The 14,827-nt window shown below is 36.8% G+C and overlaps 1 long non-coding RNA gene across 1 annotated transcript; it reads left to right on the top strand.

Annotated features, from left to right (window-relative positions):
* Positions 1-4,149: 4,149 nt before the first annotated feature.
* LOC104647868 (uncharacterized) lies at positions 4,150-7,160 on the top strand. The gene is made up of 2 exons (XR_741892.4): positions 4,150-5,189; positions 6,750-7,160. It is a non-coding gene; the product is annotated as an uncharacterized lncRNA (long non-coding RNA).
* Positions 7,161-14,827: the final 7,667 nt, after the last annotated feature.

Below are 14,827 nucleotides of genomic sequence, written 5' to 3'. Positions count from 1 at the left end.
ACCCGCTAAGATAGGCAAGAACCTGGTTAATCATCTCTGGGGTAGGTTGGGGTGGCAATTCCTCATTCTGCACTTGCTCATTTTCCCTTCCTCACCCTCTCTTACTACTTCCTCAGTCGGTGGAGGAGTCACCACCCTAGTACCAGATGGGCTAGGTGCTTGTCCTCTTCCTCTAGAGGACGTCCTCCCGCGACCTCTTCCACGGCCTCTTGCCACTACTCCTCTTCGAGTTACAGCCCCAGTGGTTGGATCAGACGCATTTTGTCTTGCCGGTGTTGGTGTTGGCGCAGTTGTTGCTCTAGTTCTAACCATTTGCGAAATAGAGTGAAGATGGTCAGATACCAATTTGTATCACCTAGATACCAATTGGATCCAAGTAATAGCACGAAATAAAGAAAGAATGGAATTTTCCTAAAGTCTCATAGCCTCTCAAAGAAAGGTAAAGGCGTCCCCCTACCGTTCCTCAAGACTCTACTAGACTCGTTCTTGTGTGATGAGACCAACGAACCTAATGCTCTGATACCAAATTTGTCACGACCCAAAACGTGTCGTGAGTGGAACCTACATTTACCCTCCTATGTGAGCGAACCAACCAATCCAAACCCCATCATTTCAACCATAATAAACAGAAAATAATGTGAAAGACTTAAAACTCATTAACGAAATCAATTAATAACTTCTAAAACTCAAAATTTATCATTAACCCAAAAATCTGGAAGTCATCATCACAAGAACATCTATCCTCAAATTACTAAGTCTAAGAGTATCTAAGAAGTTAAAATAACTAAACAAACAGTCCATGCCAGAATTTCAAGGCATCAAGACGTGAAGGAGAAGATGCAGTCCAAGCTAGAAACAATAGCTCACCCTGAAATCTGACGTGATGAAGACTGGCTAGAGTTGCGGTTGAATTGAAGACGACGGTACGTTTTCTGCACTCCACAATGAACAAAAGAAAACATACAAGTAGGGGTCAGTACAAAACACAAGTACGGAGTAGGTATCATCAGCCAACTCAAAATAGAAAACAGTATATATCAGATAATATCGTAAAATCAAATACAATACTCAACAGGTAGCAACAACATATACAAGGATCTTTGATAAATAACGCCAAGTACACCCATGAGGACTCAAGCCTCCATACCATACTCATTTGGGAAATAGGTTCATTAAGTTGAGTATATTAACATACTTCAAGATTCATTCTCTTTTACTATCCTGGTGTCGGAACATGACACTCCGATCCGCATCATACTATCCTAGTGTCGGAACGTGACACCCGATCCACTACTACTATCCTGGTGTTGGAACATGACACTCCGATCCTCATCATACTATCCTGGTGTCGGAACGTGACACTCCGATCCATATACTATCCTGGTGCCAGAACGTGACACCCGATCCATATACTATCCTGGTGCCGGAACGTGACACCCGATCCATATACTATCCTGGTGTTGGAACATGACACCCTATCCTCTATTACTATCCTGGTGCCGGAACGTGACACCCGATCCTCTATCCTCATTTTTTTAGTTCATCAAGCCTTCTTTTATACCAAGGCATCATCATTAACAAAGAGGTTCCAAGGTTTAGGATTCAATAGCCTCATCATGCTTATTTTATCACAATTATATAATCACATCATGCAAGCACACAATTAAGCATATAGAAGGGTTTACAATACTACCCAATACATATCATTCGCTATTAAGAGTTTACTATGAATTAGCATAAACCATAACATACCTCCACCTAAGAATTCGTGATCAAGAATCTACTTTTCAATGCTTTGATTTCCTCTTCGTTCTCTCCTCTTGATCTATCGTTTGTCCCTCTCTCTGTTCTTTCTATTTTTTCTTATTCAAACCTTTTTTCTTTTACCTTAATTAGCATATAATTAAGTATAAAAGATGACAAAAGTAACCCACTAATTAATTCAAGGTTATCTCCTTTAACCCTCAAGTAATTGAATTATTAATATTACCCACTAACTTTATAATTATAAGCAGGAATATTCCAAATGCCCCTTAAAACATTTAACAGAAATCCGACCCAGTCAGGGTTACGCAGTCTGTGACGGCCCGTCGTGCCTGCGACGGTCCGTCCTGCTGCTTCCGTCACAAAGTTCAGAGAATAAAATTTCACTAAAGGTCTGTGACGGCCCGTCGTGCCTGCGGCGGTCCGTCTTTCCATTTCGTCGTGAAGTTCAGAGAGTCGATCTCAGTACCCAAATTTCAAAATTCTAAGTGTTTTGAAACGAGACACCCTCGATGGTCCGTCGTGCTCATGACGGTCCGTCGTGGAATCCGTCGACTCAGACAGTTAATACCAGAAAATACTCTACTGCTCAAAACGACTAAACAGGTCGTTACACTCAATGACTTGTTAAAAATCCAACTAAACTTCACCTGACGGACTCTAATTTCTTAGCTTGATTTTCAAACCTCCTAATCTTTCGTGGAAGTTGGCACACAAAATCCTGTGCACATGTCGCCTCCTCCATCAATCCTTCAAGCTTTTCGAATTTCCATCTTATTATGAAAAATTCTAATAGTTCAGCATAATGGCGAGTTGTGTAAATGCCCTGTTTTTGAAAAATGATCAAGTAAATTTGGATCTTGCCCATCATTCATGTGGTGCAGCGGCATAGTAATTCTTTTTCGCATCATACTCGCAATAGCTTCTATAGTTGTGTTTGGGTCTACTTCTAGTAACTTCTCAATAATTCTTGTGTAGGCATTCTCGTGTCGCTTCTCATCCGCTGCAACGGTTCCACATATACGCGCTAGCACGGGGCCTCCGCTTTTTTTAGCTAGCCTAGCCATATTACCATGCGTTATAAATGTTGCTCTCTCTTGAAATGATGTGTACACAAATCCCATATATGGATTGTTCTCCACTCCAACGTCCTAAAATGTGAACATGATGATCAACTTATATATATCATGTAATTTTTCAAAAAATAGCAAAGAATTGCTTTTTATATGATATTTCATACAGAGCTTTAATGTTACAAATTTAAAAATCATGTAATACGTCGTTCAAATGAATTTGGAATAAGTGGTCTTTGAATTCATTAGGGGTCCAAATACTTGTTATTTAGGAGTGAGTATATACACTCCTTATTTTTTTTTCTTAGAAATATGTAATTTCTTAAGATTTGAGTTGATAGAGTAGGCAAGCCAGCCCCCTAGTCCCCAACCTTTTGGGGATGCCAATTTCATTAAAGGCGTGATACATATATTAGACCTTAAACTTGACTTTAAATTTTAACTTTGACCTCCAACTTTCATAATGCACAAACAGGCACTTTAACTATTGAACTTTTAAATAAAAAAACACATGTGTCCCACATGACACAACACACGTAGGACACCACGTAAGACAAAAAATTACATGTAGGATATGTGTGTCTATTTGTTCAACTTTATACAAGTTTAACTGTCTATTTGTGCACATCCAAAGTTGAAGGGTGTTGACACCCAAATTTTGACCTTTCTCTGATAATGATTAATTTACAAGTTTCTTAATTTTTCTAACGAGTTTGAAACAATCGACTTTATAAGATTCTAATAATTTTCAAGTCATTTTAAAATAACTTTAGTCGATTTTTATAGTTTTGAAGTGATATATATATTTTTTTTTATAATTTTATATAATTAGTTTATTTCATAAATATTTAAAAAAACATCTCAAAAGGATTGCATTTTTACTTAATAATTTGTTAAGATATTTGTCTAAATTAGCAGATTATATTTTGAGTCACTAATTTTATAGATTAGTTTATTATTTCATCTCGTTAGATTCAAAGAGCTCGTTAATTAACGTTTATTTGTTTCATCTTATTTAAAGTGTGGCTTAAGTTATGAGTAAGTTTTGCTACACTTTAAGCGCATTCGATGTTAGTTTTAGGCCATCTAGCATCATCAATTCAAACCCTTTTTCCTTATTTATTTTAGAGTCCAATAGACCAATCCTCTACTCAACCTTATCAATAAAGCAGCCCACCCCTTTTCAGATAACCCAGACCCAAAGTTTTATTTCCCCAACCCAATTCCCATCTGTTTTAGCAAATCATCAAATGACCCAGCCCAACTTCTCCCTCAAGTCCAACTCTAATCCGCCCAGCCTATTTTCTCCTTCCAACCCGATCAAACAGTCTTCTTCCATCAAGAAGGAGAGCGTTATTTTCTTCTTCGCCACGCATAAAATTCAATGAATGCACGGCTTTACGTGAACAACGATTAGCAGGCAATCCTGCACGCATCGCCTTCTCTCCACGCGTGAGCGACGCTCCAACGTCTCCATGTCAGGAGACGCGTCCATTTTCCAGGCCCGTACGAATTTTGTACAACCAGCAGCCTGCCAGTCGTCCTTCATCGTCTAGGTGTTGCGATCTCAAGCTGCATCTGTCCTTACCTCGAGCTCGAACGACTCTCATTAATGAGACGTTGGAATTTGTTGAGTAATTGTAGAGATTTCCTACAAGCACCTGCTATTCCTCTGCTTTTGGAGAAAATTCGAAAAAAAAACTCAAATTGGGCTTTGTTCTTATCTGGTTTTTCAGCCTTTTTCCCATTTCCGAAACCCTAGTTGGTTCCTCTATATAATGTAGTTTTCTGTTTATTTTTAGTAGGGAGGGGAATTTTTTGAGTTGAAGGCACAGAGAGGGAGGAAAATTTTGTTGACAAAGCTTATAGAACAAAAGGGAAGGAAAATTTATTTCAAGATTTTTGAGTTGAATCGTAGAAAACAAAATATATATACAGATTCATGAAAGTAGCAAAGAGGGACAAAAACACGTTTTCAGGATGAAACGGAAAAGAAATCAGGTTTTTATTTTTTGGGGTTTGAGTCCGATATTTTGCTTAAAGTCCTCAATTTTTGTTCTAGTTTGAGTTCTCGTAGAACAAAGGGAGGAGGATTGCCTTATAAAAGTCCATCCATCTCAATAATCACCGATGTTGGATCGGGTGAAACGCACTCTAATACCATGTGAAATTAGGTTTTAGGCCTAACTCACAGCTCAAAAGCTAGCTCAAAGGGAGGAGGATTGTCCAAGCCTTATAAACAGTCCACCCATCTCATTAATCACCGATGTGGGACTTTTATCATTCTTTAACAGTTCCGTCCAAGTTCGCTTACCGGAAATAGTTTCGTCCAAGTTCGCTTACCGGAAAAAGGTGAAACTCTCCTTCTCTTATCTTAACTCGTCTCGTTGTTGTTTTGTTTTCGAGTTAGCTTTATTTTCCACCTGATATATGTTTGTTGTGTGTTTGGAGTTTGTTTGATGTCACCTCTTTTATGCTTCACCTCAAGTTAAGAGTGGATCCAGATAGTTTAGTTTCGGTTTCGTTTGACGTTTTACACTGGCTGTTTTGGATGCTATGGCTGATTTTCTTCACATTTTGATCTAGTATGCTGCCTTTTGTCTAGTTTTCATGTTTGGTATGAGTTTCTCTCCATTATTTTCTTCTTCTTTTTAAGTCGTGTAGCTGCTTGAAAATTTGTTCTTTCCCCCCTTTTTCGACATATTTTTCCTTGAAATTTAAAATAATAATCTGTAAGGTTAGACTTTATTTAAATTTATGATTTCTAGGGTGCTTGTTATGATCACTGATTCAGTGAATTTGTTTATTCAAAAAATGAAGGATTCCATTTTCTTGACTAGTTTAAGTAGTTGAATGCTAATTATATCTCGTTGGTCCAGCTATTATTCTACCAAATTTCGAGTTAATATGATATAGTCTTTACTTGGAGTTACTCTTTAATGATTCTTGACGGCTTCCTGCTTATTTACTGCATTCGATGGTCCATCGAGATTTGTTGTTCTTGTGCGTCTGATTTGATTTTGAGTCTCTCTTTCCCCTAGCCCATGTCACTGTTCCTCCGTTCTTCCATCAGATTGGGTTAATGGATTCGAATTGAGGGTTTGTTGTTATGCATTGTTTTGTTGCCTCCCTGAGTTTTGGTTATCAGTTCTTTAGGCTCTTTCCTAGCTCGTTATTGTTTTTTTCGCTTTCAGATCACTCTTTTCGCTCTCACATTACCAGATGGAAAAGAAATAAGACGTCAGCATCTAGAGTTCAATTAATGTTTTATATTTGGTGTTTTGAATTCGTAGGTGATTGTTTTGATCGTGTTATTTCCCTTTCATGTTGTCTATTCGAAATATATCTTGTGTGCGATAAATTGATCGGACTTCATGTTCTGCCTGGGTAGGCACTTCTTCAAGATACAACACTCCCTCATTCTTGTATCTCCCATATGTGTTTGCTAATTTGAGTTATGTTCGTTTCTCTTTTTCAAATAGTTGCTGCCAATTAAGTTTTATATTAGAAAGGTTGTGATCAGTGAGCATTGATTAGATCAATTAGAATTTATATGCTTATATACTACTGTTATCACAAGTAAATGCTAGCATATATTTTCTTTATGTTTCTTCTCTTGCATGAATCCGCTAATCAGTTCCTTAGTTGCTAGTTCAATTGCATGTCTATAGTCTCTTTTCCTGTATTCTACTTTATTATATGGGAGTTACTGTAATTTTAAAAGCAGAATTCGTTTGGATGTGTATACTCTTCCTTGTCACCTTCACAACTTAACAGTGAACTAGCTAGCTGCATTTATCCGTCTTGTTCTTTATTTTTTTTTATTTTTTTGACATTGGTTGTGTTATCTATAATTGAACTATGCTCTGTTACTAATCGTTATTTATTTCATTCTCTTTTATGTTGGACCAGTCCTCCTGAGTTCCGGGAGACTCTCTCCCTCGCATTTCAGCAGAGACAAAAGACTCATAGTTCCTTCACCGAATATATTGTCTAGAAATCGAAAGAATAGATTTAAAACGGTGTACCGATCCGGAGTTGGAAGGATTGAAAAAGATTTGAAGAAGTTGGGCCAAAGGAGGCCCACTTTATATGTTCATTTCTTATTGTATTTTGTTATTTTTCAGGCCTAAGCCCTTGTCATCTTTTACTTTTCGTACTTATTAATTTTGTATGTTTAGTCTAGGACAGATACGAAAGAAAAATGGGTCGAAAATCCAAAAAGTCGAATGGGCCAAAAAACTCAAAATAGGTAGGTCCAAAATTCCGGTCAAGGCGGACAGGAAACCCGGATTTGAATCCAAATATCTCTCTCTCTTTCTCTTTTTTTGTTTTCTTGTCTTTTTCTATTCGTGACTGTTAGTTTTAAAGTTAAAAGAATCCGATTCCCTGGAAGCGCCGTAATGTTTTAACACTTTAAAATGGAATCAAGTTTAAATAGTTCTAAAATAACTTTCAAGTTATATGTTTAATTTAGATAAAAACTAAGTATTCATTTCCAAAACAAGCTCTAAACAATTTTTACCCCAAAATAAAATCAAGTTAAATTTTTAGCCATATAGAGTTAGTTGTCGGTAACCGCAATTAAGCTGATATTTTGGGTGTTTAACCCCTTCCTAAGATATAAATGTGAATCCCCGAATCTTTTTAAAAAGTTTTTAATATATAATAGCTACACAAGTAATCACATTTATTTAGACAAGATAAGATAGATATGCAATTGTTTAACAAGTTATATATATAGGGAAATAGAACAATAAACTTTCGTAAATGTATGAATGCGAAAGGAATACTAATCGGTTGAGAAAAAAGGTTGGTAGCAATGAGAACGAGTTGATCAAACTTCTATTTCAACAAAGCAAAGTAGCCAAGTAGTAATAAAGAAGAACACCGGAATCTTAATTTCTTTAAGAGTAGTAATAGTATGAGTGGTAAGAGGATGAGAGCTCTTGTGTTGAGAGAGAGTGAATAAGTTTAGTGTGAGTTGGGAGAATGTGAGTTCTTCTCAAGATGTGAAAGTGTGTGTTATAAAAGAATGAAAAGGGGGTCTCTTTATATAGTAGAAGAGGAGGGAACAAAGAAGAAAAATAAATATTTAAAATAATCTATTATAATACTATTTTCCTTATTTCAAAGGAGAGCCAAAATAAGAAAATATTTCATCATCAAAAATAAATAAGTAAGAATAAAATTAGGAAGAGTAATATTATTTTTCCTTAAATAAGAAGAACGGAAATCAGATTTTTAAATTAAAAATTTGTTACCAAATATAAACATATAAGAGTAAAATATTTTTCTTAAATAAAGAAGATCCAAATATAATTTTACGAAATAACCATCTAGAAATCCATCAATATTCTAAAAAATAATTTTCTGCATCAATAATAATTTTGTCACTTATCTAAAATTTGTTGTATTTAATAATAAATTTATTGTTGTTCTTAAAAAATAATTTTCTACTTAGATAAATAAAATCTGGTGTCTTTAAAATAATTTTTTGTCCTAAACAAATTAAGTCTTTTTTTATAAATATTATTTTCTACCATATAAATTAATTCGACTACTATTTTTAATATATGTGCATGTGTAATCACATCTTTTGCTATACTTGGAAATCAAGCAAAAGTTATTATGTCATTAATCATTGCTCACTCTAAAACTAGTTAATACTAAAATTCACATTCATGTCATATTTTGCCCTCATAATTAATCTTTGTTTTGTTACTATAACTTTCTATGCTCACGAACTTAGCTTGAGAACCTTCACCATTATGTGTTGTTTGCAAGCATGTCTAATTCATTTTTAGAGGCCAAATTGAGACTTGTATTGCTAAAATGATCGTATTGTTTGCCTTGTTTGTTTGACTTGGTGCTAGGAGGGCCTTATATTTTATTTTGTCTAAACTCATCCTATTAAGAGTCCAATTCCTCTTGGACATTAAGTTGGGACGATAAGGCACCTATTAGGTACGTTATGCATGTAGTGGTTGGGTAGGGGTAGTTGACCCTACGGAGATGATGACATCGACTCAGGCTTGAAAGACAAACTTTGGTTTTTTCTGTCCCTATACGGCAACCTATCGAAAAATAAAAGAAAGTCGAGTGCTGATCCAAAAAGTCTCTTAGAGTCTCCCATCCGTTTTATCCCTTTACTTGTTTGTTTTAAATTATATTTATTTGGGATAGATAAAATAAAAAAATAATTAAATTGTTTGCTTATTTATTGTTTCTTTTCTATCCTCTCGCTTATCTCTTTTTAATTGTTTAGTATATCTATTTTATTGTTATCACTTAGACACGCATGTTTAAATATATAATTAAAATAATAATGAACTATTTGATTCAACTTGTTGTTATAGCACCTAGTCTCACATGTTAGATTTTAATTGTTAATATTTGTTATCACCTAACTTTATTAATTAATTAGTCAAAAATAATAAAATGGTCTCATTTGATTTATATTTCTTATCACCTAGCAAGCATGATACTTAAATAAACTAATAAATGAAGTGACCTTTGCTATTTGTAACCCCCACATAGATTGTGTGAGATACAGTCGGGATCCACATTTGTGGACCATGAGGGATGTTTAACACCTTCCCCTCGAGGTAATTTGAACCCTTATCCTGATCACTTGCTCGTTGATCTTAGCTAGTCTTAGTTAGGTTAGATAGGTGCCCTAACGCACCTTGATTCGTTAGGTGGCGACTCCAAACTCAAAATCTCAAAAGAGTTGTTAGATCGTGCACAAAACTCGTTTTTGCGAAAAATGGAGCGCGACAGAATGACGACTCCACTGGGAATATTTGATTCTTACCATTACGTGTTTCACGCTTATTTATGTGGGAATTACTTTATTTTGGTTATTTCATTATTTGTTAGGTGCTTACCATGTTCAGTTATTATTTTGCTGCCTTATGTACTTTTTTCTTTCCATGTTCCATTCCTTCTTCCTTATTTGTTTATTACCATGTTTCACCTTTTCCCTTTTCCGTTATTTATTTACTTTCATGTTTAATTTCCCCAATTTGGCCCATCTTCTTCTTTTTTATTTTTGTTTTCGTGATGTTGTGCCTTTGAACCTCTCACAACTACTCCAATTCTATTCAAATACCCATTATAGAGAGTCGGCATATGCGTGGATGTAACAGATAGTTTTACTATCGCTAAATCACGAGCCTCTCGCATAGAATCCCTTTCAAGTCCGCGTCAATACAAATCTTAGAAGTTCTTGTTAGGTCATACATGTTGCATAAACCCTAGGTGGTTTGACCCTTGGCGTCAATCCACATAATTAGTAACCACCCTATCGTCTAAAGGGTCCCAACACCCTTTAGAAAAATTGCATACTTATGTGGAAATTTGATCATCATATTTTAAATCAAGTCATTATGTCAAAATGGAGTTAAAATCTTTCTTTGACTCTAAACTTCAAATTGGCAAAGTATAACTTGAATCAATTAGGTAACCTTATTCTATTAATTGTTATAATTGTCCCACTTTGAGGTATTGTGTCATTCATTTGAAATTATAATTTTGACTCACTATATAATAACTCGCTTTTGTGTTTGATTTACTTCTTTAACTATTGGTTGTCTAGTATTTGGATTTTGGACTCGACTAAGAACCTGCAATATGATAAATATGTTTAACCCTCGAAAAAATCACCCCTCTTCTCGTCCAACACAAAGTACCTTTTGGACCATCTTTCCTCATCATATTCCTACTCACACCCTCTCTCAACAAAGGTCTCCAACACGCATCAACTTTGATGCTTTACAATATGAAGGAATAGGTGACAAAATAGAGAAGTCTAAGCTAGATGCACTGCAGCGAAAAATGCATGACTTGGAGAAAAAGGTGAATGGAGAACTAAACTCAATACCTGCTCATGACCTGAGGTATAAAAATTTATGCCTACACCCAAGAGTTGAATTTCCTTCAAAAATTAAAATTCCAAAATTCAACATGTTCGACGGACGTGGGGATCCGATGGCACATCTCAATGATTTTTGCACCAGGCTAGTTGGCTTAGAAAACAATGAACCTCTCTTAATGAGGTTATTTATTCAAAGCTTATCAGGAATAGTCTTCACTTGGTACGTCAAACAAGACCTTGACAAATGGCTCGCATGGGAAGACATGGCTCGAGACTTTGTGGAACAATACAAGTTTAACAAGAAGGTTGACCCTACAATGTCCAATTTGCTCAAAATGAAGAAATTAAGTCATGAATCTTTTGAGGAATATGTCATACAGTGGGGAATGGAACCCTCCAAGATACGTCATTTACCGCATGTAGAGGAGTTGGTCCAAACTCTCATCAGGTCACTTGAGGGTATATACTACAAAACCATGTTCTTCACTGATATTCAATGTTTCGACAGTGTAATTCGAATTGGAAAAGAGTTAGAATATGACATTCAATCTAGAAGAATTACTTATACAAAAATTCCTCTTCAAGTCCTGAAAAAAATCATTAGAAGAAAGGAACGAAGATGCATCAACCTATATACCTGCGAAAAAAGGAAATCAATTTTTTGAGCAAATTCGTCCTATTCTTAAGCCTTCCAACTGATATACCATGGTTTCACGGTATAATTAATACTTTTTCCTTAAGTTTAGTGTGTCAGAAAGCCTTTTTGTGCTAATTTTGATATAAGTTTCTCTTTGTTTTGCAGAAAATCTGTCCAAAGCTGAATGCAGAGATTTTGAGCGAAAAAATGCAGAAGAGACCACCTACGGAGCTTATGACGGTCCGTCGTGCCTGTGACGGTCCGTAGGTGGCAGCATAGTGCAGCTGCTGAAGGAAGATGGGGAAGTCTGACCAAGTGTGGGATTACGAAGCTTGTGACGGTCCGTCATGGCTATGACGGTCTGTCCTGCAGGTTCGTCGTGAAGATCAGAAAAGTTATCCCAGTACCCAGATTCCAAAAGTTGAAGTATTTTGAAACGAAGACCCTCGACGGACCGTTGTGCCTATGACGGTCTGTCATACTTGCCGTTGAGGGGAATGAAGAGAGCAGCAGAAGAAATTGCTAAGTATGGGACGACGGAGTCTATGATGGTCCGTCGTGACCACGACGGTCCATCGTGTGGTCCGTCTACCCAGCCGCATTTTGGCAGATTTCCAGCAATTAGAATCCTTGTTTAATTAGGTTTTTATTTTTTTATAAATAGTTCTAAAAACCTCGTTTTTGAGGTTAGACTCTGCTAGATTAGACATCATATTATTAGACTTTGTGTATTAGTGTTTGATTTTTGGAGATTCTTACAATTGATTTTTGGTGATTAATCAAGTAAATTTTTGGACTTTATTCTTTCTCATTGAAGTAGGTACATGAATTCTTATTTAATATATTTGAATATTGTGTTTATGGCTATGAGTAACTAAACTCCATAACTAGGGTTGTGGGAATCATAGGCAAATAATGAGATAAACCCTAGCTAAAATAACAATTCTAGAATAGTGTCTTGCATGTATTAATAATTCTTTCGCTTAGAAGTCTTTTTAACGGATGATCAACGTTAGAACTCGCCTTAATGCTACTTGCCGAACCAAGGAGGTAGATAATAGGACAAGAATTATTAACATAGATTTAGTATATACTATCTAACAGGCTAGTATTGATTGGTACGAGGTAATAACTTAGTCAAATATCGAATACGATGCTTAAATATGAGGTAAAGATAAGGGTTAGGAAAGCAACACACGTAGCCGGACCAAGGTGCGGAGTGAGATTTTCTAGATGCCGGACCAAGGATTTAGAAATACATAACTTATCACTTTGCATGCAAGAAACTAGGAAAGAATTGTTATAGTTAGAATTATCAAGTTATGAACCTGTGTGGAACACGTAAACTCTAGTTACTTTGATTAATTGATTAAAATTCAACTTTCAAAACTGCTAAGTGTCTCTTTCAATTTCGTTAGTTATTTTTACTCATTAGGAAATACAAACCCCCCTTTTTATGTTTTTACTTTCTAAGGAAGTCATCAACCGAACAATAGTAATAACAAGTTGAAGTTAAGTCTAGACTATTTTCCTCGTGGGAACGATCCCAACCTCACTAGTTGGGTTATTTACTTGACGCGACCGCTTTACTTCTCATTTAAGAAGTAAGTTTGAGCGTATCAAATTTTGGCGCCGATGCCGGGGAATTTAGCTTTTAGATTAACTTGAACTTATTACTAAAGTTTAGTTGATATTTTCTTGATTTTACTTTGTTTTATTGTTTTTGATTTCCTTTCAGAACTATCCTCCTTGTATGCCAAATACACAGAGAGGAAGAAAACCCTTGTTTCCCTACGATCACGAGCTAGAGCGTACACTGCGCAATATGAATTGAAACTTGGGAATAAATGATGAGGATCCAAACCAGAACATCCCAGATCCAGTGGATGTTCATGGTTAGATGTTTGCCCGACGCTCCGGGTGAACATCAACAGAGGGGACAAAATCTCGTTCCACGACCCCAAGCATACTACAGAGGGTATGATAACATAGCATACTCGGATGGGCCACTTGTCTTGCCCCCTCTACCCATAGGCCACACTTTTGTGGTAACTAATAGCCTGATGCAAATGCTTACTGCTAGAGGTTTGTTTTCAGGGCTACCTTCTGAGGATCCACATGCCCATATAGCTAAGGTAAGGGCAGTGTGTAAAAGTTGTGTGCGGAGGCTCAATTTGGATCTAGATGTAATAGGTCTCAGAGTGTTTCCTCTCTCACTGACGGGAGAGACTGCTATGTGGTTCACTGAGCTCCCATACAACTCCATCTTCACTTGGAACCAACTGAGGGATGTCTTCTTAGCACGCTACTATCCGGTCTCCAAGAAATTAAACCACAAAGACAGGGTGAACAACTTTGTGGCACTACCAGGAGAGTCAGTTAATAGTTCTTGGGATAGATTCACCTCATTCTTGAGAAGTGTTCCAAATCACCGTATTGATGATGAGTCACTGAAGGAATACTTCTATCAGGGACAGGATGATAACAATAAAGCGGTGTTGGACACTATAGCAGGTGGATCTTATGGAGAATGCCCTTATGCTGAGATTGCTGAGAAATTAGAGAAAATCTCCCATAACAACAAAGCTTGGAGTACTAGGATGTTCGATACAGGGAGAAACACCTTCACAGTGCAGTGCACTCACAACCCAGCCACAGATTATATTCATGAAGAAATGGCTCAGATGAGAACTGAGCTTGGGTTGATACTAAAACATTTCACTAGGGTGCAGAAAAGATTAATGATGTCAACTACTTGGCTAAACCACCACCTCCAAATGATGAGTGCTATTATGCGGAGGACACTTATGCGATAAATGAGCAGATGGGGGGTTTCCGACCAAGCGCCCACGGCTCGCATCAGGATAATTGGCGCCAAGGTCAAGGGAACCAAGGTCGGAACTATGGTAACTACAACCGTGAGGGTCATTATGTCCGAGATGGAAACTACAACCGCAACAACAACTTTAACAGGGGTAACTATGCTAATGGAAATGACAAGAATGGGACCTATGCCCCTCCTCAAAATCGTGAAGTTACTCCAAGGGATGGTGGAGATAGTATGGCGCGAGTTGAGGATATGTTGCACAAAATGATGAGGAGGTTCGACACTAGTGATGAACACATTAAAGAGTTGAGGTGTGATTTAGCTAGTATTGGGCAAAAAGTTGATACACATGCAATTTCAATTAAACAGATCGAATTGCAAGTGGCCCAATTATCTGCGACAGTGAACACACGACAACCAGGCACTCTTTTTAGCAACAGTGTCCAAAATCTAAAGAATGATGCGCACTGCATGGCAATCACTACACGGGGTTGTAGACAAACCATTGACCCACCTATGCCATCTACTGAGGAAAATGTGGTAAAGGGTAGTAGTGAAGCAGAGGGAAGTAATGGAAAAGATGCAGAAGTACCTATCAAGGTAATTCCCATGCCTAGGCCACCACCGCCCTTCCCTCAGAGATTAGT

This window comes from Solanum lycopersicum, chromosome 6 (assembly GCF_036512215.1).
Source record: "Solanum lycopersicum chromosome 6, SLM_r2.1".
Lineage (NCBI taxonomy): Eukaryota > Viridiplantae > Streptophyta > Magnoliopsida > Solanales > Solanaceae > Solanum > Solanum lycopersicum.
This window is presented reverse-complemented; position numbering and strand designations above follow the sequence as displayed.